The following is a 26,691-nucleotide window of genomic DNA, read 5'->3' as shown; positions in this document are numbered from 1 at the left end:
ATGATATCATTTAACATTCTTTTAATCAGAAGTCGTCTTTTTTGTATAAGAGAATTGCTATGACTTATTTTTTTTATGGAAGAATTGGAAAATGAAGGAAAGCACCAAGGGAATTAAATCATTCATAGCCTCTCACCATCTAGTAATAACTACTGCCAGCATATTGATGATTATGCTTTTTTTGTTCCCTATGCGTATATTTCCATGTGTTTTTTTTTTTTTTTTTTTTTTCTCTAAGTTCCTATCACTCAACTCCAAATCTGTTCTGGTGTACCTTGTTTTGTGATACTAAGGCTATTACTGGACAAACCATAATCCTCCTTTGTTTTTGGTTCTCTGATAGTTCTTGCCAACTATCAGTTGGTTCTTGCCAACTGAGAGAGTAAGAGGTAAATTGGAGGAGAGTAGGTGGGCAAAGGAATTCGTTTTTTAAAAAATATTTCCTCATTATTCGGTTGACTGTGGCTCACCAAGGGCTTACTACCCATGGCAGCAGTTGATTCCTGTGTTGGCTGGTGTTAGTTTCCATATTATTCTCATATTCCCAGAGTGAAATTGATGCACCCTTTTCTGAGGGCTGTGGTTTTTAGCTTTGTGGAGACCCCACCCCTACCCCCCCAGAGCGCTGAAGTCACCAGCACTAGCGAAGGAGGGCCCTTCTTCAGAATTCTAGATCCTAGATCCCTTGGGGGCTTCCTTGGGTGTTCTCCTTTCTTTCTTTCTTTCTTTCTTTCTTTCTTTCTTTCTTTCTTTCTTTCTTTCTTTCTTTTTTTTTTTTTTATTGTCATTTATTTCAGTCCAATTACTCTGTTATCAGCCAGTCTGAATACATCCCCAAATTAGTAATGTTTTTCTTTGAGGGGGGGGGAGGGGGTAAAACTCATTTTTATTATACTATGTTCTAAAATTGTATAATCCCATTAGTAATTTTATCTTGGGTTGCTAATCACATTGCGCACATGTCCTCTTGAGATTTCTAGTGTTCTTTTTTTAATATGAAATTTATTGTCAAATTGGTTCCCATACAACACCCAGTGCTGATCCCAACAGGTGTGCTCCTCAGTGCCCATTACCCACCCTCCACCCTCCCACCCCCCCATCAATCTAGTGTTTTTATAATCCATGCAAGCTGTATATTGCCATGTTATTCGTGAAAAATTGATACTTGGGAAAATATTTTTATTTGAGGGATTCTCAGAGATAGAAATCCTTTGAGTCCTATCAGCCATGAGACATTTCCTTTACCGTTGCCAGAATAGGAAACAGATCAGTTTCATGGTTATCAATAGAACAACAGAAATTTGGTCAAAAGTGCTCCTAAGAATATAGCTGTGGACAAAATTAGACACAAAGTGTGGAGTATCAATAAAATGGTTCCTGTTCTCATTTCTGATACTTCCAATTTCATTTTTGTGTTTGTCTCGCCCTAGGGGCTGCACCTTTTGTGTATGGTTTCTACCATTGTGATACCTACATATTGCCCTTTGCCTCTCCAATGTTCCTATATCTCTTGAACAGTTTTCATAGATTAAATTATATGTGTTAAGAGAATTGATGGACCCTGACTGATATGCTCACATATCATATTTCTTCACTCTTTGAATTTTCATCCTTTGCTTGAACATTACTCACGAGACCCCAAAGTATCTTTCACAAACCAAATGTAGACTTGATGCATCCCTGAAGTACTGACATTTAGACTCTAGTATCAAGATGCTGCTGTCTACCAGGCAACTGATCAATCATTTCAGGATTGCAATCTCTGTACGTCACTATTTGATGCAGCTGTTTAATATTGTGGGCATTTACTCCTCATTTAAAACTCAATGTTAAGACTAAAATATACCTGTTGGCCATGAGTTTAAGGATACATAATTTGGGGAGAATTTGGAGCTCAGGAAAATGTAAAAATGGCATTTTGAGGGAAAGAACAAAAATTAGTAATGTGACCCGAATGCTAGAAATATATTATCGAAGATTATGTGTGAAAGACTACATTCAATTAGGAGTATAAGACATATTTTAGTTTGATGGAAATAAAACCTGTGTCAGCACACCTAACTATGGATAAAACAGTTTTTCAGATTTAAACCTTATAAGAAATTTGCATTTATCAAAAAAGGACCTTCCCGTATTTTTTATTAAAATGTCATATGGGGTGTTCAATGCCTCATGATCTATCCTGTGTACTTAATCTATTATGAACATCTACACATGGCATGAATCCTCTCTCAATACCTGGTTCTAAAAAGCAATTTATTTAAATATTCCTCCACTGTCAGACATTTATAATGTCTGGTCCTAATTTTTCAATATAAAAGTTAAGCCTTTTACATCTGCTTGTCGGTAAATCTTTGCATAAATTATTAATGGCTCCCTTAGAAAATTTTCCCTAAAGGTATAATTGAAGGGTCAAAGTGTACAGATCTTTTTTTAGCCTTTTCATGTGCACTGCCAATTTGCCCTCAAGAAATGGTGTCTCAGTGACATTTCCACTAGCAATGAGTAAGGATACACATTTCCCAGCCCTCACTAATTAATTTGAAACAACCATATGAAGAGTTGGAAAACAGTTTTCTCACCTATTTCACAGCATTCTCTTGGATTATATTTTAAAAATTATCTGTTGAACTACTGTTTGTTCCCACCTACTAAAATCTCCATTAATTATTTAGAACTGAATAATTTTTATTTCCATGTTTCTTTTTTTTTTCTTTTTCTTTTTTATAGCTGTACTAGGGCTGAAAGAAAGCCAAAGGAGTAAAAGTGATTAATAAGAGATGGAGAGTGGAAAATCAAGGCCAAGTAGAAAGATGAAGCATTATATTGTTCAATGAATTTTAAGCCTACAGCTATGAAAATTGTACTTTTTTTCTTTTGCTTGTAAATATTAATTACATATGATTTTTGTGCCTGTTTACTTGGGTGTGTTGGTTCTTTCCTCTCTCATGTTCTCTTTCTCTTATTCTTTTTTTTTTTTTTACATTTATTTATTTTTGAGAGACAGAGACAGAGCATGAGTGGTGGAGGGGTAGAGAGAGAGGGAGACACAGAATCTGAAGCAGGCCCCAGGGTCTGAGCTGTCAGCCCAGAGCCCAACATTGGTCTCAAACCCACAAACCGTAAGATCATGACCTGAGCCAAAGTGGGACGCTTAACCGACTGAGCCACCCAGGTGCCCTGTTCTCTTATTCTTTAAATAATCAATATGAATTACGATTACCCCCAAGACACAGCCAGAAAGGAAGGAAAAAGTGAGGAAGGATGTGTCATGGGACTGCTATAACAAAACAACACAGGGGTACCTAGGGGGCTCAGTTGGTTACACATCTGATGTTGGCTCAGGTCATGTCAGGTTCCTAACTGGCTCCCTCTTGCTGTGTTCTTACATGGTAGAAAGTCCTGGGGTGGGGGGGGGCTGTGGAGTCTCTTTTATAAGAACATTAATCTTACCTAGTAGTAGGGGTCTCCTCTCATGAGATAAATGTCTCCAAAAGACCTCACCTCTAATACTGTCGTCCTTGGGAGTTAGGATATCAACATATGAATTTTGAGTGGACAGACTATAGCAGGACAGAAAGGATGAGCGGAGGAAGGAGAGAAAGAAGGAAGGTAAACCTCTCCTTTTTCTGATCCCAAACATGTTGGCTTTCACTTCTTCCCTCCTCACCTCACTATTCCCTCCCCCGCTTCATCTTACATTCCCTTTGTAAATGTAACACAAACATTGAAATTCAGGTAGATATTTTCTATGTTAAGAACACCAACATCTATTTTTCTTTTTCCTTCTTCTTTAGGGCTGTGTTTATTCTTACATTCGTTTTTAAAAAAGTAGTGTTTTTTGTTTGTTTTGTTTTGTTTTTTGAGAGAGAGAGAGCAAGCGAGCACGAGTTGGAGAGGGGCAGAGAGAGAGGTTGAGAGAGAGAATCCCAAGCAGGCTCCATGCTGTCAGCACAGAGCCCAATGTGAGGCTCAAATCCCATGAACCATGAGATCATGACCTGAGCTGAAATCAAGAGTTAGATCCTTAACAGATTGAGTCACCCAGGTGCCTCTGTTCTTACATTCTTTCTTAGACAACTGTGAAAGAAGCAAAGGAAACGTAAAAGATGATCTTTACTCATAAGGAGAGATGCAGACAGTAGAGGTAGATAAGTAGTCTAGGAGTTCTTGGAGCAGATCCAAGTAGAAACTTGGCCTTGTGCAAATGGTATAATTTGGGTATACATAATGTTTTTTGTACTCACATTAGAAATAAATGTATTCTTCTTTATTCAGTAATAATTTACTGAATACTTGGATTGTGAGATACTGTATTAGGCGCTTTGTATTTATTAACTTAATTTTCCCAACTTTCATATGGAATATGTGCTTTTATGTTCCCCACTGTGTTGATAAGGATTCTGAGGCTTGGAGTGGTTGGAATCAGTGAGTGAGTAGTTTGGGATTTGGCTCTAGCTTTCCGCCTCTTGCTCTCTACTCTGTTACCTTCCAGAAATGTCTCTTTGTGTGGCCCATGGTCGTCTATGTGAATGGGCTAATGGTTTCCTTTTAGTTGTTCACTGAGGACTCAAATGGCACAAATACTTATTATTACTGGCATTTTAATTGACATTGCTAGGAAATCTTTCGCAGTCTTATTTGAGGTGTGACAGAGTCCTCATCTTTGCTTCGATTTTGAGAAAGTTAAAGACTTGTAGTACATGAGTGTGGTATATAAGTTTAGAATTGGGACTTTCCAGTGAATGAGGGCTGCAATATCTCTTTGGCATGAAAAAAATGTAGCACACGGGCAGTAACCCTACTACCTCAATACAGACACACATGCCTACCCATACACATGCACACACACCTCTTATAGGCTCAGTGGAAAAAAATAATAAATCTGAACTTTTTGCTTGTGAGCCTAGATATGATCTTTGAGGGCTTTTCAACACTTAGCTTTAGAGGGCTATGCCATTTGAGTGGACCAAGAGTTTGAGATCAAGCTGGCTTACTGTCCTTTGTCTAGTCCAGTCACTTCCAAAGAAGAAGGTCAAATTGAGACCCAAAGAGATTTCTGATTTGTTTACTTTAGTTGTTGGCTCAAAAGCAACCTTCTGGCAATTTTTGACTCAAGAACAGAAATGGTGTCTGCCTCGCAGAGTCTTGAAGGAGTAAATTAAATGAGGTACTCATAGTCTTTATTTAGTACCCCACACACATGGGTTTCAGGAAATGGCCTCTCTTAGGCAAGTTGCTATCTCACCAACCTGTACTCCTTTGTGAGTGCTCCTATTAGTAGAATCACAGGTACAAGTAAGAAAGAACACTGAACTGGGAGTCTGGAAACTTCCCATTTCAAAGTTTTATTGCTGGCTTTTGGGTTTCTCACATTTGGGAAATTACTTTACCTCCTCATGCCTTGATTCCGTCCTTTTTGAAAAATGACACTGGAGAATAAAGCACTACTACAATGGTATATGGATTCAGGGAAGACAGAAATGGAGGGGAAAGGGAAGAGGAAGAATTAGCAAAGGGAATTCAATTCAAATTTGCATGATTTTATTTAAAGCCAGCAATATTGATGATTGTTGGTGACTGCAAGAAAAGAAAGACATTTTACTTTCAATATGGGCAGGATTTAATTGTAAAAAGAAATAATGGCATTGGATTAGCAATAATTTTGAGCTTTTATAGACCATTTATCCACAGAAAATCCAGAAACTTTATGAAGGCAGGGCTCTCACTCACTGTGACTTCAGTATCCCAAGTACCATGCACATTAGATGTACCATGCACATTAGATGCTTTAGTGCTGAATGAATATAAGACTCATTAATGAATGCCATTGATCTTTTTATCTTACTCCATGGGATACATAAACTAAAAATTGTGTCTATTTCATGAGTGTGTGTGTGTGTGTGTGTGTGTGTGTGTGTGTGTGTGTTTTCATCGATTTTCAAAGCTTCTTGGACCTCAGCTAATGGGGTTTTGGATTAAGAATCACATTGCCTACAGATTTACTTTAATATTCTAGGAATTTACTAAAGGATTATTAAAATGATATAATGTAAACACTATAAAAGAAAACATAAATAAATGGAAAGACAACCTGTGCTCATGGATTGAAAGACTTAACATGGTTAAAATGTCCATACTACCTAAAATGATCTACAGATTCAGTGCAACACCTGCCAAAATCCCAGTGATGTCTTTTTCAGAGATAGAGAAAAGCATACTAAATTCATAGGGAATCTCAAGGGACCCCAAATAGTCAAAGCACTCTTGAAAGAGAATAACAAAGTTGGAGGTCTCATATTTGCTGATTTCAAAACCTAAGACCCAACTATAATAATAAATATTTGTACTGGCATAAAGATAGATATGTAGACCGATGGAACAGAATAGAGTCCAGAAGTAAACTTTAACATATATGGCCAAATGATTTTCAATGAAGGTACCAAGACTACAATGGGAAAGGAAGATCTCTTCAATAAATGGTGCTGAGAAAATTGGGTATCTATATGCAGAAAACTGAAATTGGATCCTTATGACATATACATAGATACACACACACACACACACACACACACACACACACACACACACGTATTAATGACCTAAACATAAAACCCACAATTCTAAAAATCCCAGAAGAAAATATAGGGGAAATGTTCAGGACTTTGGATTTGGCAGTGATTTCTTGAAATGACACCAAAGCCAAGGAAATAGACAATAGACAAATGGGACTGCATCAACTTAAAATTTCTGTGCATCAAAGGAAATATCAAGAGAGTGAAAAGGAAATCTATGGAGTGAGAGAAAATATTTGCAAATTATATATCTCATAAGAGTTAGTATGCAGAATATATGGAGAACTTCTAAACCTCAATAACAACAATAAAAATATCCATATTAAAAAAATGGGCAAAGGACTTGAATAGATACTTCTCCAAAGAAGGTATATAAATGGCCAAAGCATATGAAAAGATGCTTAACATAAATAATCATAAGAGAAATAGAAATCAAAACCACTATGAGATATCATTTAAGTCCCTTAGGATGGCCACAATCAAGAAGACAGAACAAATGTTGGAAAAGATGCATATTTTTAGAATCCTACACTTTTGGTGGGAATGAAAACTGGTGCAGCCATTATGGTAAATAGCATGAAGTTTTCTCAGAAAAAAAAAAAAAGCAACCTAAAAGTAGAATTACCATATGATCTAGCAATGTTACTTCTGGGTATACAGCCAAAAGAATTCAAAGAAAGATCTTGAAGAGATATTTGCACACCTGTGTTCATTGTTGCATTATTCATAATAGCCTTAAGGTGGAAACAATCCAAATATCTATTGGCAGATGAATGTATAAAGAAAATGTAATATGTGCAATATTCCTGTGGGGGGGGGTGTGTATGTAGATCATGATATATACACCACACACATACATGAATATCATATAGCCTTTACAAAGTAGGAGAGTAAAAACTCCTGTCACATGTTACAACATAAATGAACCTTGAGGACAGTGTGCTCAGTGAAACAAGGCAGTCACAAAAGGCCAAGTACCATATTATTCTGTTCATAAAGTGTATCTAAAGTCTCCCAAATCATAGACACAAAAAGCAGAAAGGTGGTTTCCAAGGGCTAGGGGAGACAAAGGGGTAATTAGTATTTAATGGGTGTACAATTTGAGTTTTGTTTGTTTTTTTTTGTTTGTTTTTTAGATAGCACCACAGTGGGGGTGGGGCATAAAGCCAGGGAGACAGAGGATCAGAAGCAGACTCTGGCCTGCTGCGTGCTGACAGCAGTGAGCCTGATGTGGGGCTCGAACTCACGAACCGTGAGATAATGACCTGAGCTGAAGGTGGATGCTCAACCAGCTGAGCCACCCAGTCACCCCTGAATTTTACAGGATGAAAAAAGTTCTAGAGATCAGTTGCACAACAGTGTGAAAATACTTGACTGATTCGTACACCTAAAAATTAAAATAGTTAATGTAATGTGTTTTTTACCACTATAAAAAATAATGACGGGGCATGGCACGTAAGTACACAATAAACTTCGGCTATCATGTTTATGTTTAAAAACGGTATGTTCACTATTTTGAAAAACTAAGAAACCCAGAGTATCATCTTTGTGCAAGCAGCAGCCCAGAACATAGTTTCAGTAAACACATTGCCACACGTTCTTCACGCCCACTCTAGCAATGAGGAAGTCTCCAGTCACTGTACAACGTGACACCAAGATGTCTCCCACTGACGTTCAAGTGTAGCCACAGGAGATTTTGGTTGGAAGCCCACAGTTTAACAGGAAAGCCGCCGTCTGTTGGTAAATGTGCCAATATCATAGGACCATAGTAATTGCAGATGAGTCCAGTTTGGGAGGTAAAATGCAATGAGCCTTTGCTAAGGAGAAAATGTGTTATTAAAACCAAGTAAACGCTTCGTGCTGCAGGAGGCAAGTGGAAAAGCCAATCCCCAAGGTGTGTGTGTGTGTGTGTGTGTGTGTGTGTGTGTGTGTGTGTGTGTGTCCGCACGCGCGTGCACGCGTGTGTGTTTTTAAATCTAATAAGTGCTTTATCACTTTTCAGTTTCTCAGCCTGAGCCAGGCATGTTTGGGAGTTGTTATGAGATTTGAAAGAATGCTGAGTTTTTGATCTTGTCAGGACTGCAAGTGCTTTATAAATGTCAGAGTTGGTGTGTGGGAATCTAGGACACTGCTTCTGTGTGTACCTTATGAGAGTCCGCTAATGAGGCCACAGGGGAGCCGCCCTCTGAGCGACTCCTGGAGCAGTCCTGACTTCGAAAATGCCTCTCTGGGTCCACTCAGTGAAAGAATTTCATGGTGTTGTTGTTGCTGTTGTAGTTGCTGTATTGCAAACAGTATCCAGGTTTAAATGACCTAATTCTAAACAGTACTCATTTACAAACTTCAAAACATTATTAATACTCTGAGCACCTCCTTGTTAGAGGAAAGACATCACCTAGGGGTTTCCTTTTTAAGCCTTACTATTTAAACAGTCTCTTGGGGTGCCTGGGTGGCTCAGTCAGTTAAGCATCTGCCTTTGGCTCTGGTCATGATCTCGTGATTTCTGAGTTCAAGCCCCATTTCTGGCTCTCTGTTCAGTGCAGAACCTTCTTTGGATCCTCTGTCTCCCTCTCTCTCTGCCCCTTCCCCATGCGTGTGTGCTCTCTCTTTGTCAAAAATAAACAAACATACATTAAAAAAAACAGTCTCTTGATTGTGACCTTCCTCAGTGTTGAACTTGTCATACTGCGTTAATGTTTCTTTGATTCCTCAGAATTCAGTACTGTTTTCAGTTCAGTTACCAGCACATACTTACTAGGCTTACAATAAATACTTTCGCAGTGAATGAACGAAAGCCAAACTGGCTCACAGGTTTGAGTTTACCACTATGATTCTTGCTTATATAGCCTCTGAGTTGTGAATGATTCTGATCTTTATTATGGCTCTTGAGTTAATTGAAAGAGGTGTGAAGCTAATGATATAGTCTTGCAGTTGTAATTTGTTTTTAGCACCGAGATTCCTTGACCCTCAGTGATGAAACTAAGGCCTTAGAGAAACATTCATATTGGAAGAGCCCTTCAAAGTCTCTGGTAAAGCATTCCATTTAGAGAAGAGGTCTGTGGTTCAAAATAATGTTATATCTCCAAGATTTTGAAGACACAGATTTACTGTCTATATCATGTAAGGTCACCCAGGGGTGTCAGGATCAAGATAGAAAGTGGAGTACTAGATATATTCATGGATAATATAATGAAATAGAGGTTCTTTTGTTTATTTTTAATTAAAAGGACTGCAGTTTAAGAGTGGCTTTAATGCATTTGGTCAAGGGTAAGGATGTGCTCTGCTAGGTTTTTTTTTTATGTCTTGTGCTTAGTAGTGTGTTCTATTAAATAGTGGTTGAAAATATTTTAATTGTTGTCTTCTATAGAAAGTAGATTCTATGGTCAAGCAAGTTTGAGAAATAATACATTTAACAAAGTGAGATTTTTCAAAGCTTTCATACACTTATAATGCTTCAGCACTTTCCAGAAGGTTATAAAATGATACATCATATCCCAAAGAATCTGATCATAAAAATCTTTTTTTATGGGAATTTTCCAGAACAGTGTGCTGTGGAGGCCACCTGGGGAAACCATACTCTAATTTTGCATATAAATGCCCATGTAATTTTATCTACGTATAGTTTCTATATTTTCTGTGGCATTTCCACTTCCTTGTTGGCTCACATTATGTCAACATTCTCCTTTAAAAAAAATCTATTTGGAGATCAAGTCTAGATTGTAGGTACTTAGAATTTAAATTTTTCTAAATCACTAAGTTAGTTAGGACCACATTGTAATCATATTCCTCTATTGACCCCATAAGTAAAGAAGTACAAAGAAGTACTTCTTGTGCAGTTTGATATTTGACATGGATAAACAGGGTAGCATCAAAAGGACAGGTTTGGACAAATTTCCATGTTCGTTTGTGAGACTATACACTTAGAAATTCATGGGCGCCTGGGTGGCTCGGTCGGTTAAGCATCTGACTTCGGCTCAGGTCATGATCTCACGGTCTGTGAGTTCAAGCCCCGCGTCGGGCTCTGTGCTGACAGCTCAGAGCCTGGAGCCTGTTTCGGATTCTATGTCTCCCTCTCTCTCTCTGCCCCTCCCCTGTTCATGCTCTGTCTCTCTCTGTCTCAAAACTAAATAAACGTTAAAAAAAAATTAAAAAAAAAAGAAATTCATGAAAGTGTAAAGATCTTTAATGGTTCTATATTCCAGCCATGTATTCACTCACTCATACATATGGTCATCCCATGTTTATTGAACATACGCTACAAGACAGTATGCTTTACACTAGAAAAGTGAGGGTGGAAATTATGTAATCTCTGTTGCCATTTTATTTCTGAACTCCCTCAAAATAATACAGTATTCAGGAAGACTTCCAGTTAGGAGTAAGATTTTCAGTTTTTTGGTGCAAATGTCTCCGTTTATCCAGTAGGATACCAAAAACCCAAGTAATGAAATAACTTGTCCAATATCACAGTTAACTAATGGAAGTATACACTATAGGACCTAGGTATTTGGAATTGAGCCCCGTGCTCCATTTAGTACTGTAACATAACATAAGCATGAAGGGGTAATTGTTTTTAACGTAATGATTACATTTGTATGACTGGAAATAGAAACTTGTTAAAGTGGGAAAAAATACTGAGAAAGATCCCAAGATAAGAATATCATGTGTTATTTTGAAGACTAAGTCCCCATTGAGCTTACATTCTTGGGGCTTCCACATTGCTTACAACTATAGACTTAATCTCAAAACTAAAGTGTTGGCTAATGGAGAGTTGACTTAATTTCATAGCTACAGTGATGGCTATTGGAGATACCCATAAAAGCAAAAAGTGTGGTTTGTGGGAAGTTGTCATCTCCTTGTGTCTTTTAATTCTGATGTTCTGATCCTAATTTACTGGGTCATGGATAGTGAGGTGGCTTTTCTTCCTAAACAACTGTGATTAAGCCTGAATCTTCAGAAATTAAACCCACTTAAAAGTGAGAGGTTTAACCTTTCTCTAACAGGGCTGACCAGCGGATATCTTGTGTTATATAATAAGAATAGAAATTCCATTCCAAAAATATGGTTATGATGCTGACTTTATACCTCAAGTGAATCATGTATTAGTCAGAATCACCTCTTAATGGCTTATAATGTTTTCAGTAATATGCTAAGCATGGTAGATGATGTAATATGTACATAAGGCACATATTATTGAAATACTCTTATTGAAAGAGGTTCCACTTTAATGAAGGAGGTAACACACACTCACTATAGGACATGAACTAGAGTGGTTCCTGGATTGATGCCACATGATGATATGCCAAGAAGATGGTGTAGACAGTGGATCAAGTTTAATTCCCTACCTTGTTAAAACCTCCTTTGCGTGTGTCAGCATATGTAACCTTCACCAGTTATATTACTTCCCTGAGCCTTAGTTTCTTTGAGAAAAAGGAACAGCAGTCACTGCCTCATGGAATTACTGTCAAGAATAAATGCAATTATACAGATTATCATAAATGACATGTTGGATACTTGTTGAATGAGACAACTTTGAATTGTCTTTTCCTTTATCTGTAAAGCAATGTACGTTTGGAAAGGTATCATCTCAATTAAAGAGGAAGATACGGTTTAAGTAACCACTCAAAAAAATCAGTGGATGAGTTTGATAATGACAGTGTAAGTTTGTGTCAGATGTGTTCTTTAGCAATGAGCGATATAGGAATAGAGATTTCCAGAACTGTGATCTCCAAAGACCACGAAAATTCCTAGAATACACAGGAAGGCTGAATCTTGAGATATTCATTGGGTACGTGTAATTTTTACCTAAGTTACATTCATACTGCTCAATAGATTTTTGCTGCTGTAAATTGCCCTTCCTGCATCCACAGAAGGAGGTGAAGCAAAAGCTCATAATGCACACTCAGTATAGACTGTTAAGAACTGCCAGACACGCATCTTCACCAGCCACCCGGGTTACAGCCTTTCTAAAGGCTTAGAATCTGAGAGCTACTCCATGATCTTTCATTATATTCTTTTGAGGTTGGGCTAGTGAGAGGATTCTTCAGTGGGAAACAACAGGAACTAAAGAAGCAAAGAGTGGTACAAAGGCAACAAAATGAATATTTACAATGAGTAGATCAGGGTAATGAGCAGAATTTATGTTGAAGAATAGTAGAAGACAAGGTTTAAAGAGTCAGATGAAGCTAGATTGTTTAGGACTTTGTAAAATAATCACACAGGTTCCATTGCATAAAACGGTACTCTATTATAATGTCAGAAATGTATTGAGAGAGAAACGTCTATAAATTTTATTTTTTCCTGTGTTGGTGCTTCTGTGAGTTTCCGAATCAACGTACACCATGCCCTAGATTCTGTAGAGCAAACTGTATCTTCTGAGACCTTACCTTGAAAATACTTTCTATAAAGGGGCAGGAGAGTCACCTTTCTCCTAAATGAAATACAACAAATTCGTAACATTTTTGCAAAGCCAATACCTTGTTAACTTAAATAGATCCTAATCCCCTATGTATAGGTGAGGATGTAGCATGTGTCAGGAAGAACAATGGGCTAGGAGGGAGTAGGATTCTAGTCCTAACTTTATTACAAATGAGCTGTGTGAACAAGAACAAGTATTTAATCATCTCTAGACCCCTGTTTGCTTATTTGTTCAAGGGAGATGTCCTGGCCTGCCCTATCTATTTTGCTGAGTCACTGTGAGGCTTTTGTAGGGTAATGTGTGAATCTCCCCTGAAAACAGTAAGGAGTTATTTCTCTTCTTATATATGTCTGTATACATATAAATGTAATACCTTATAGAGAGTATAATTATAAGGTAATTTTGGAAAATGATCTCTGAGTATGGTTGAATGATTTTATGATGCTTGATCTCATGACTCAGAAACTGTTGAATGTACTATGTCACACAAAATTTAATGCCCACCCCCAAAAATCTATCAGAATGCAATAACAAAACAATAGTCGTGACAACATTAAGTGCTTCAGTGAGTGTTCACTATCTTTGAGATATTTGATTTTTTTTAGATCAATTATTTCTTCTATGTCAAATATTATACTTAGTTCTTCTGCATATGCACTTATTTTTCCTTAAGTAAACTTATTTCTTTAGATAAATTTCCTTATTTTAGAACAATTTTAGATTTCAGAAGAATTGAAAGATTCTACTATTCCACTATTCTAAAGATAGTAGAAAGGATTCTCATATACCCCACAAGATAAGTTTCCCTTATCTTGTACATATTTTTAAAATGTAATTCTAAGAACAAACCCACCAGATTGGTATTGTGATTTTGTTATTGATACTAAGTTTTAGATTTCTTTGCAGTGTCTTTGTCTTTAGAATGTTTCTCACCAAGAAAGTTACTTGGATTAACTACTTTTTATATATAGTTATGTCATCAATTTGATATGGAGTTAAGTTTCTTTGCTCTTTGTCTTTTATATTAGGTATGATTTTTAAACCTTTTTAAGGTAGTTTTTTTGAAAGTGTAAAATGCTTCTAAGTTTAGAATTAAAACTAAATGAAAAGTTGTGCTCGGACAAATCTTATTCTCATCTTTATTTTTTCTACTTTGTTCTGACATTCCCATAAGTAGATTTTATTATTTTCTCATTTATCCATATTGTGTACATTCAAATGCATGCTACAAATATATACACATACTTACGTGTCTACATACACTTGAATAAGTGCATTTATGTACATTCATATGTATACATACACTTACATTTACCCTTTTTTACTCAAAAAGTAAATACAATAGTCATTCATACCTTGATATTTTTACTTACCAGCCTATTTTAGAAATCACATCATATTTGTTCATAAAGATTTTCTCATTTCTGTTGTACATCTAATACTCTGTAGTATGAAGTTATTATAGTGTATTTAACCAGTCTTCTGTGATTAGACATTTTAGTTTTTCCCAATATTCTGCTGTCACAATTAATGCTACAATGAATATGCCACAAGGTTTTGTGCATATGTTTAATTCTTGTGGAAATACATTTTTAGATAAACTCCTAGATTGCTGGGTCAGAAGATGAATGCATATAGAGTTTTGCTAGATATGTAGAGTTATTCTTCATTAAGGTTGAATCATTATGCCCTCCAACTAACAGTATATAAGCTTATTGGTTTCTCTACAGACTCAGCAACAGCATAATTTTTGGTTAGGCTGTTACATGTGGACAGTCTTATAGGTATGAAATATTAAAAATACTTTTTAAATGTTTGTTTTTGAGAGAGTGTTTCTGAGAGGGGCAGAGAGCAGGGGACAGAGGATCTGAAGCAGGCTCTGCTCTGACAGGCTAACAGCAGCGAGCCTGATATGGGGCTCACACTCACAAACTGCGAGATCATGAGCTGAGCCAAAGTCGGACACTCAACTGACGGAACCACCCAGGTGCCCCTAAAAATATTTTTTAATTAGTATATGATGAGTATGGTTAAATGGTTTTATGTGGCATTTTAGAAATTAAATTTTTGCCAAGTCAAGTACAGGACACTTCTGCATTTAACCTGAAAGTGTAACAGATCTTGTGTACTGTAGCTTTGAGAATAGATAATTTTGTTCATTTGAAGGAAGACTTTTTCTTTGTGTCGCTCTTTCTTAGAGCATTTGTGTAGTGCATATGATATAGACACATGTCCAAAGGGAAAAAGCTGGTTTTTACATAAAAATGCATCATATTATTCAAAGGTGACTCACTAGGCCCTTGAAAAGATTGAGTTTTTTTTTTTTCTTCAAATGCACTTAGTCACATGTTTATAGGCATTATTATCAGGACAACTGAATGATAAGACCTAAATTGAAATGTTTATTGTATCAAAAAGATTTTAATAAAACATACTTTTATTGGTGAACATGACCCTTGGAGCTTGCCAACTGTGTTTTGTGTTTTTTTTTTTTTTTGAAATGTGTTTAGAAAGAATGATTTAGGGGACGCCTGGGTGGCTCAGTCGGTTGAGCATCTGACTTCGGCTCAGGTCATGATCTCACGGTTTGTGAATTTGAGCCCTGCATCGGGCTCTGTGCTGGTGGCTCAGAGCCTGGAGCCTGCTTCAGATTCTGTGTCTCCCTCTCTCTGCCTCTCCCATGCTCATGCTGTCTATCTCTCTCAAGGAATGAATAAACATTAAATTTTTTTTTTTAAAAAGAAATAATGATTTAGATCAGAGTAGTCTCTTCTTGCAAATGTCTTTTAGACATTTTAGTTTCCGCCATTTTGAAAAAGGCAAAAATCAGCTGACAAAGTATGACACCTTCTACTCTTCATCAGAGATAATTGTACTTTTGCTCTGATGGCTTTAAGATGCTTGTGACTCCGTCAATATAATTTTTTTAAAAGCCACAAATTATAAAAGGAAAATATTCAGAAAAGAAAAGTAGCAAGGAAGAGGCATGACTTTTGGTTGGTCCTAGCCCTGTTCTTTGTAACTTAAAGCAAGTCATTTTATATTTCTGGATCTTAATATTTCCCAGTTCTAAAATATAAGCAGTTTGGATTAGCTGATCTTTAATGCTGTTTATAGATTTAAAATATATTCCTTTTTATTAATTTATTTTTATTTTTTAGACAACACAATTTGGGGAGAGGGGCAGAGGGAGGGAGGGAGAGAGAGAGAGAGAGAGAGAGAGAGAGCGCGCGCGCAAGAGAGAATCCTAAGTAGGTTCCATGCTCAGCACAGAGCCCAACGCTGGGCTTGAGCCCATGGCTCCCTACAATCATGACCTGAGCCAAAATCCAGAGTTAGACGCTCAACCAACTGAGCCACCCAGGTGCCCCTAAAATGCTTTCTTGATTCTAATTACGCTATCAGTTTTTACCTTCTACATTTAAGCTTTGGCACTTCTGTAGGGAATATCTAAATCTACATCAAAATTAGATTATTGCTGAGCTTTCCAAATCTTTTCCCAAATTATTTCAATATCAATTGCATATAGACTCTTGATTATAATGTACCATAGGTGTTTTAAAACTGTGGAATAAAGAGGCTACCATTAACTAAAATTATAGGTAGAAACCAGAGGTAGAGGGGAAATTTTTGTCTGTTGATCCATCTGCATTTGTTGCACTTGTCACTCTAGCAACTGGTCATTTTGACAGTTGTCTTCTGTCATTGAGAAAAATAAAAAAGTTAAGAAAAGTGGTCACTGTGTTTCTTTTCTATCAATTTATTCATTAAAGCATTTTTGAGACCCTCCATAAAAACATGATTTTAGATAATAAAAAGTTAGCTATAAAACTCAACATTATTAATAAGCATGAAATTCAACTTGAGAGACATAAAATACATGGGAAGAGTTGTGAGCATAAATTATAAAAATGCCGTTTATAACTTACTGTTTAAAGGAATACGTAGAATAGGTGGAATTAGGGCCTCCTGGGTGGCTCAGTTGGTTAAGTGTCTGACTTCAGCTCAGGTCATGTTCTTGTGGCTTGTGGGTTCCAGCCCTGCATTGGGCTCTGTGCTGACAGCTCAGAGCCTGGACCCTGCTTTGGATTCTGTGTCTCCTTCTCTCTCTGCCCCTCGCCCACTCGTGCTCTGTCTCTCCCTGTAAAAAGTAAATAAAACATTAAAAAGAAAAAAGAAGAGGTGGAATTAATCCAAGAAGACTTCTTACATGAGAACACCTTTAATACAAGACTTGTTATGCAGAACTTGAAGTGAGTCTGTCTGCTTCTCACTACAAACTAAAGCTCCATTTTTTTCTCTCCTCGGGAGTTTGGTTATACAGTGATCCAGTAGAAAGCAAATGCAATCAACTTTACATCTATTCTAGATTTTAGATATTATATATTGATAAATAATCAATATATGGTCATTTGTATCAAATGAGTCTGAAACTCTCCTGATTCCCTGTAGCTCTTCTGCCTTTTGGAGTTGACTCACATAGCCTTCATTTTAAGTAGTTCTTAGTTATGATTAGAAGCACTTATATTTCAGCACATTGGAGAGCTACCAGTGGATGTGGGTTGTGTAGTTTAATCCATTGGCTGTGTAGTTTAACCCATTAGCTATTCAAAGGATTTGGGACAATCTGGCTTCAATGAAAATGTTGACTGGACTTCTTGAAGGACAGTTTCTTGTGACTCTCCACACCTAACAACTGTAGATGTGCCTTAAAATATTTAACAATTTCTCTACTGATAAATACCATTTCATTGTTGCTGCTTTTAGAATTATATCTCCACTAGTCATGTTTTGTATATATATATTCTTCTGCCATATTTCTTTTACTTCTGTAAAATTAAACTCTTAAATTTGAAATACTAGATTAGTTTGTTTATGGAAGTATCTCTATAAAGCTAAGGCAATACTTATTTTATTCCCAGCTGTCTCTTATGCCACCACCCATAAGGTGCTACATTATACCTAGCACTTTCAAAATGAAGTATGAGCTTTTTCAAGAGTAGAGACATGCACTTGATGCAGTTTTGTAACTTGTATTCTGTCATGATAGTCTCGGGCTCTTAAACACATTTGTCATAGGGACAAGGTAAATATATTTGGAGAAATTCCAGAAAAAAAGAATACTTTAATGATGTGAGTTCTGGAGAAAAAAATTAAAGCAAGTATAATCATAGGAATGTAATATTTTAATATTAAGACCACAAGAGTATTAACATGATTGAAAACAGAATGCATGGTGTTTTAAACAATAGCATCTCTGAAAATGGCATGGCATTATAAATATACTTATGTAAAGTGTATTGATGTCAGGCTTAATTTATGCAGTCATGAAGAAAAATTTAATTTGATTTTTAATAGTATAGTGAAATATTTTGGTTTTAAAGATTACCTAAAAATAAAATCCTAATCTTCTAAAAGAGTATAATATTACCACACATTCACAGACCAGCAAGAAGAAATACTAGCCATGAGTTTTCTAAGCTAACCATTAACTCTTTTTTTTCCCCTTTGGCTTTTCTTCTTCCGTAGAATTTCTAATACAAGGAATAGGTGTGGGGCAGCCTTAAAATGGATTTTAAATCCCCTTAACTTTAAATATTATTACTTTTGTACAAAAATTAGTTCTGGCTTATCTTTCTTTGCATAGGTAATAGCTAAGAAAGGTTTAACCTACAGTTGCTTGACCTTCTGAACTATGCCAAATTTAACTCCCCCAATTTTTTTTTCAGTGAAGTAAAACATAAATAAATTTAAAAGTGAAGATGTTAATCTTTTGACCAATACATACCAAGTAACAGAGAAAATAACAGCTAATAATGTAAAATAAAAATAAGTATGTATCACCATGGCTTTGGGGGGATTTTTTTTACTGTTTCTTCATCTTTTTATTTGCTCTATTTGTCATCAAAATAATGGCAAAAATATTACAGTGATTAGCCTAATGAAAGAAAGAAGCTATTAATAGAACTTTTAACATTAATAACAGTGTTATATTTTCTAAAATGTAATATTGTCATTCAAACAACATGAAAGATATTACATACACCACTGTCTGAAGAAGAAAAAGAAAAAAAAGAGACGAGGAGTCAGATTTACTTTAAGGCTGGAACAGAAAGAAAATTGCCATATGTTTGCTAGCACCTGACTCTTGTAAGCTGGCAACAGTTTAATAGAACTTAACCTCATCAGATTTTCAGCCTGCGATGGAATAATGTTATGGCCAACATTTTCTATTTGGCAAAACTTAGTTTATCCAACTACAATTTACTAAATTGGCATTTTGCTGAAATGGCTATTGTTGCCTGAATACTTTTCTAAACTCTTGGTGAAGTTGACCCGAGTCTTGTGTGAAAAGGCCAGAGTCACGAGTTGGTTTGCAGAACTATGACAGTTTTTATTTTGTAGTTTTAAAAACTCTACCAGTGGGTAAAAGAATAGCTTATTCCCTATTCTTTCTGTGTGTACATTCATTCTGCTAATATAAATAAGTGTATTAGTATATTTATATGGTTTTCATGCTTATGCCTATTAGACCGTAAATTTCATTAAAGAAAAGAACTATGTCCTATTTTTTACCAGCTTCATTGAGATATGATTAACATATAACATTGTGTAAGTTTATAGTGTATACACATGTTGATTTAATACACATATATTTTGAAAAGATAACCATCATAGCGTTAGCTAACACCTCAGTCACTTCAAATAATTACCATTTCTTATTGGTTATGAGAAAATTTAAGATGATTTTCTTAGGAACTTTCAAGTATGTAACACAATATTATTAACTATAACCACTATGCTGTATATTAGATCCCCGGATCTTATCCTATTTATAACTGGAAGTTTGTAATCTTTGACCAACATCTCCCCATTTCCCCTACCTCTGTGTGTCTGGTAACCACTATTCTACTCTCTGACTTCAGCTCTTTCAGATTCAATGTATAAGTGACAGGATGCAGTATTTTTCTTTCTCTGACTTACTTCACTTAGCGCAGTGTCCTCAAGTTCCATCCATGTTGTCACAGATGCAATGCTGTCTTTATATTTAAACTACTCACATTTCCATCTTCATTCCACAGGACCTCGCAGAGTGTTTTCCAAGTAGTATATTCACCCATGTCCACTCACTGATACACTTATTCACTGTCTTGTCTTGCCATTATCCTAAAATAGATGCTTGGTCAAAAGAAATGAGATAGCCACAAGGAAGAAATGTACTTCAATCATATAAATGTTTCTGAGTAGAGTCTCTTTCCCTCTTTCACTCTTTTTATCTCTCTATCTGCCTCTCTCCTTACCTCCTTTTCTCTTTTTTTCTTGCTGCCTCTTTTCTCTCTTTTTAAATACTATCTAGTTGAGATTTCCAAAGCTGTAGGTCAAGAGACCTGTGTCTTCCTTTGTGACCAGGTGAAATGTATTGGATCTTTATCTACTTTAATTTCTTCATCTTTGAAGGGCACTCACATCTATTCACCTCTTCCATATATAGGAGCATACATAGTAAGGATAAAATTAGATAAGAGTTGTGAAAGTACTGTAAAAATATTTAAAAAGTTAATTTGGTAAAATTAAAAAGCTAAACACACTGATGATATACATAGACAAGTGAACACATACATAAATGTATGTATGGGTGCATATATATGCAAATTTCTTCAATTGAGAGAGAATTTCCATTCTGGTAGTTGGACTACAAGTTAAACTGAGTTAATGTATCATAAAAGCATTCTGAATCTTATTTTTTTTGCATAATCCCTACACATTAAAAAAAACCATAACACTTCACACATGCTTTAGGATCACCAAGTCTGTTAAAATGAGACCTTGTGATTTGAATAGCTAATCAAATCATTGAGAAGCAGCTGTAACTCTGTAATACTTTATTGAGGTCAAACTAAAAATAGAAGCCAGAGCCTTATTTATGTTGCTATCTCTTAGTGATAGAGCTACAAATACCATTCCTGCCATCTAGACCTTAGTTGATATAATGACAACTAAGGCCAGCCATAAGATTTAGTAATGGTGGAAATAATTGATTATTTTGTCTGCTTCTGTAGTTTTCAAAGTTTTAACCCTATATATGAGAAGTATTTTAGATCAAAACATGCAGAGGTACAATTCACAAAATGCCAAGTTAATTAATGTACATTTTGCTATGGTAACAACGCTGCCAGTTTATTTCATTTTTATCTATTTTTTTTAATTTCGTTTTTATTTTTATTTTTTTTTATTTTTTTATGAAATTTATTATCAGATTGGTTTCCACACAACACCCAGTGCTCATCCCAACAGGTGCCCTCCTCAATACCCATCACCCACCCTCCCCTCCCTCCCACCCCCCATCAACCCTCAGTTTGTTCTTAGTTTTTAAGAGTCTCTTATGTTTTGGCCCCCTCCCTCTCTACCCTTTTTTTTTCTTCCCCTCCCCCATGGTCTTCTGTTAAATTTCTCAGGATCCACATAAGAGTGAAAACATATGGTATCTGTCTTTCTCTCTATGACTTATTTCACTTAGCATAACACTCTCTGGTTTTGTAGCAACGTGGATGGAACTGGAGAGTGTAACACTGCCATTTTAGCACACGATCTTTGTCTTTAAATTCCCAGGGGTAGGATTACCATGTTTGAAATCTTAGGCTGCTTCTATTCTTCTACAGATTTTCAATGAATTCTGGAGACAAAAATATAGGACAAAATAAATATTCACATATTTCTGCCTTCAGTTAAAATCTGGTATCATTTTTATAAGTATTTGAGAATTCACACATACTGGAGCTGTCATGGTAATTCAAGGTTTGGAGAAGAAGGAACATTTCTGGTTTTGTTATTTGCTTTGCAAAGCTCGGCCTTTATGAATACATATTTTTGGAGTTTTGCCACAGAATCTGTACCTTAGATTTCCGATTCATACCTCAGAGTATTAGCTAGATAAGGGAGTTTGTTCCATTTTGATATTGTGCATGTTTGCGTGTGCTTAAATCTTAACATGTCCTGATGTTATTTAATTTACTCGTGTGTCCAATAGAGTCTATCAAGTAGACCAGCTTTTTGTGATTTTTATCACTATAAATCAAAAACTTCAGATACAGGCATGAAGTATGTATTGAAAATAATCAGAAAATAGAATTGTTTCTTAAATTGTTAGTACGTGATAGTATGAATGGTAGACTGGGTATCTAACTGTAGTAATCTCAATAATAATAGGAATTTTATTATGTTTATGAGACTCATTTATTTTTGGAGATTTATCAGCTTATAGGGAAGTACATCCCAAGAGACAATGGTAAAACAAAACCATTATGAAAATATCAACGCTTTCTTCCAAGTTTTTGTGTGTTTTAAGCAAATTACATACAGGATCTACTAATCTTAATAACAAAATTTGTGAATTAAATGGTGTTATTCCCAGATGAAAACAAGTTTCATAGAGATTAAATATCTTGCCCAAGGACCTGCAACTCATGTAGGACAGGGCTGGTACTGAGAGCTCGATCAGACTGATTTTCAGCCTCATTATTTTAACTCCTCTCATTTTCTCAACAAGAATGGTTGGAACAATTGGCAGCTTAGAGAACTGAAGACTTTGAAATGTGTATGAAATGGAATTGTTGTAGGATCTATGATGATGAAATGGATGAGCTCATTTTTCATGGCTCCATATGGCCTAGTTAGAACCAATGAATAGATGTAAGCATGAAAGTTTCAGTTCTGATACTTTCATTTAAGAAAATGACGAGGCTTCTTCCAGGACGAATGAACTCACTGTCATTGGAAACAACTGTTCTCAGACTGCAGACAAAAGTCAAGTAGAAAAGGTTCTCATGGGAACAAAGGTATTGTGCTAGACGATTTTTAAAGTTCTATCCACTGCTAAGATTCCACATTTTAAGTATTTGCAAGTGTTTATGGGTTGAGACAGAGGAAATATTAACAATTTCTACTTTTTGAGATTCCTACATGTAGAGAATTCACCTTATGCTAGTTACTCTGTTGAATTTGTTAATATTTTCTTTTCAAGGAAGGGAGAGGCAAGTTTTAACAAGTTCTTATACTCAACATCATCTATTGGTTTTTATTCTGTAGGAGGTGAGGTACATTTGATTTTTTTGGTAATAAATAATTTCAGGTAGAAGTTGGTACTTTAAAGAACCCTTGAGTGAAGTAAAATGGTTAGCTTTTGAAATGGGATTCATTCTGGACTTGTTTTTCTGAAATTTTTACAAATCTCACATCTTCTTATGGAGCATAAAAATGGACTGCTCTCCTTTGAATGTTCATTGAAGTTTCAAAGCAAATAACATAATAATGTATTTTTAAAAACATACTAGAGCAGGAAGAAGATAGTTATTTGACTTTTATTTTTTTAAGACCTCAAGTATTTATTTTTTAAATATTTATTCATTTAAATTCAAATTAGTTAGCATATAGTGTAGTATTGGTTTCAGGAGTAGAACCGAGTGATTCAAGACTTACGTAAAATACCCAGTGCTCATCCCAACAAGTGCCCTCCTTAATGCCCATCACTCATTTAGACTGTCCCTCCACTAAACACCCCTCCAGTTTGTTCCTGTATTTAAGAGTCTCTTATGGTTTGCCTCCCTCTCTCTTTTCATATTATTTTTCCTTCCTTTCTACTTTGTTCATCTGTTTTGTTTCTTACATTCTACAAATGAGTGAAATCGCATGATATTTGTCTTGCTCTGACTTGTTTCACTTAGCGTAATACACTCTAGTTCCATCCACGTTGTTGCAAATGGCAAGATTTAATTCTTTTTGATTGCTGAATGATATTCTAGTGTGTGTGTGTGTGTGTGTGTGTGCGCGCACACACATCTTCTTTATCCATTCATCAGTCACTGGACAGTTATTTGACTTTTAAAGAGACAGAAGTAGCAAAAACTATACATTATTTGATTGCTTTGAAAATTGTTGGGTGCATCTGCTTAAAATATTTTTTTCTACTTAGTATGAAAAATAAAGCACCATTTAGGTAACCTTTCTTGTCAATCATGTTTTACTTGTATTTTTAGTGGGCGTATTCCATCTTGAAGATTCTGATATGCCTCCCTGGTCAACCTTCACCAGCAACCTCCAATCTTCCCATGTACTATTATGAAGATGTATTGCTGTCAATGTAAATAATAAACTAATTATTATAGCTATGAAATTAATCGCTTCTCGGCCTTTTGGCTAAGATCACGTGTAGTATCTGTTCTTATCAGTTTAAAACTATGAAATTAGTCCTTGTATTTATTTGGAAGAATGTAAAGAGGGAGTAAGTGGTAGGCAATGGGCAGTTTCTTCTTACTTTGAATGTATAAGTTTTATCAGATGAGGCAGGAAGAGTTGATAAAGTTTATGGGAAGTAACTAATTTTGACTCTTTGGACTGAAAGTAATAGCATTCACAATATAGGATTGTGAAAACTCAGGGCCATTTGGATAGATAGCCTCTGAAGGAGTTGAATTTTCTTAGGTGATCAATGGAGATTGTTGCATGGGTGCTGAGAAGGATGGGACTATGTAGAACTAGTTCTATGAGAGATCGATAATATTGTATAAGCAAACAGAGTTACCCTGGTGTTGGTTTAACATAGGAGAACAATACCCAGAATTCCAAAATGAGACTGTTGGGGGAAGTGAGTACGTGGTTTTTGTTTGCTCATGGTTTGAATTGAAAGCTTATAGTGCAGGATTTCATAAATTGGACAAGACTTTGGACCTGTTGATTTTCTAAAGAAATAGTTGATGCAGTGAGGTAGAATCCTGGGAAATAAGTTGGATTTTGTTTGTGCAGACAATGGCTGGAATGCTGTGTTTCCAAGAATGGAGAGCATGGGGCTGACATTAGTGATGCCATGGAAGAGTGAACAGCAGGATGTGGTGACAGATTGAATGCAGAGGGGGAACCTAAATGACATGACTGGCTTGTGGCTAACGTGACAACAAAGCAGCAGGATGTAGATTGTGTGACAGTTGCTTTCTGTCCAAGGACAGCCACAAATGGAACAGTAATCACAACAGGGCATGTCTTTTTAGATAAATCAACATATGTGATAAGGTATGCATCCAATGAAGGGAAAATTAAAATTGGTGCATAAATTAATGAATCCAATTATGATCCATATCTTCTTTCAATTCTGGGTTTTTATAACAAATGTCAACATAGAGAAGTTATGAATTTGTGTTAACATGATAACAGTTCTCTTTTGTTGATTGCTCACTTACTATAAAATAGGCACTGTGCTGTTTCATCTGCATTGGTTTGTTCAGTCTATATATGTACAGTTTTCACCCCCAGTGTATAGATGGCAACACTGAGGTTTAGGAAGGTTAGAGACATGTGTCCAACATTACACAGCCAGTAAATGGTAGGGCCAAGGTTCAATTTTCATCACTCAGACCCAGATCTGTTCTCTTAAAAATTTGGCATTCTATGTCATGATTAACTTTCTGATGGTGACCTACCCCGGAGACAACCATTATTCTTCAATTACCTTTTAAAGTGGACAAAACATGAAGAATAGTGTCCCAGACAAAAGAGGGAGGTATTTGAGCCTAAAAACAAGGATACAAACTATCAGAAGCACAGATAGGTTTTTAGTGTCCCAACATGACCTTATCATCATTATTAATAACAACTACATTCCAATGAGATTTATTTCCAAATTATATTTTAGTCCCAATTGGCTACATTTTCATTTCGTGAAATGGCAGTTTTATAAGAACCAGTAGGTCTTGTTGTAACTAGTCTAACTCAAATTAACCACAGAAATCACTTTGGGGAAAAGATTGTTATCAAGCAAAAACCAGACAAAACAAAAAATCTGCACGACGTCACCTCTTGGTAGAAATCCCCTGAGTTATCATTTAAACCAGAAAATAAGAATATAAGGATAAGTTAAATTTTATGTTAGGCTTTTTCACTTTTAGTGAGCAAGTCACTTAACCTCTTTGTTTTATCATTTCTGTGAAATTATCTTAATCATTGACCACTTAATTGATAACTTCCCATGCAAGCCTTTTAAAGCCACTAGAAACCAATCCAGTGCTAGCTAGGTGTCAAAGGTGACAGTTTGCTTTTTTTTTTTTTTTTTTTTTTTAACCTTGGTGTTTCACAGTTCAGAGCTTGTTCAACTTTAGTGAAGTTCAACTTTAGTAAAATAACTCTCTCTTGACTGAAAATATTCCTCAGTGGTAAGCAATCTAGCTATCAATCTGCCTTAAAATATTAATTACTTACCACACATAAAAATGTCACACTGTGAAGATTAATAGGGTATTTTCTAAACATATGAGATGACAGAAAAACTCTTATTAGCACAATCTGCCGAAAAGACTATTACTTTTATTATCATTAGAATTACAATCATATATCCCAGTAAATACTAAAGAATGCACACTGCCCTTTGAAAATCTAAACTAGAATATACGGTGCCATGAAATGACATTTTGAGTCTCTCTTAATTTTGTCTTCAGGACCTCTTACTCAGCATTCTATGTGCTTGCTGCTATTGCTAGACCAGAAATCAACAGTTTGTTAAGAGAATGGATGCCAAATTTTCCTATAGTTTCAAAACACAATTTGAGTTTTGATTTTTTCAGTGGTGTCATTTATATTTCTACTGAAATAAAGAGATTGAGAATCAGTATTTACTATAACTGACAGAAGATAATTTTCAATTGAGACACAAAAACA

The 26,691-nt window shown here is 35.8% G+C and overlaps 1 protein-coding gene and 1 pseudogene across 1 annotated transcript in view; both read left to right on the top strand.

Moving 5' to 3' along the window:
- The window catches only part of SGCD (sarcoglycan delta), a 938,027-nt gene that overhangs the window by 455,551 nt on the left and 455,785 nt on the right, over window positions 1–26,691 (top strand). The window lies entirely within an intron of this gene.
- LOC122203087 lies at window positions 24,164–24,261 on the top strand (annotated as a pseudogene).

Source organism: Panthera leo, chromosome A1 (genome assembly GCF_018350215.1).
Source record: "Panthera leo isolate Ple1 chromosome A1, P.leo_Ple1_pat1.1, whole genome shotgun sequence".
Lineage (NCBI taxonomy): Eukaryota > Metazoa > Chordata > Mammalia > Carnivora > Felidae > Panthera > Panthera leo.
The sequence above is the reverse complement of the archived record's forward strand: the minus strand, read 5'-3'. Positions and strand labels throughout refer to the sequence as shown.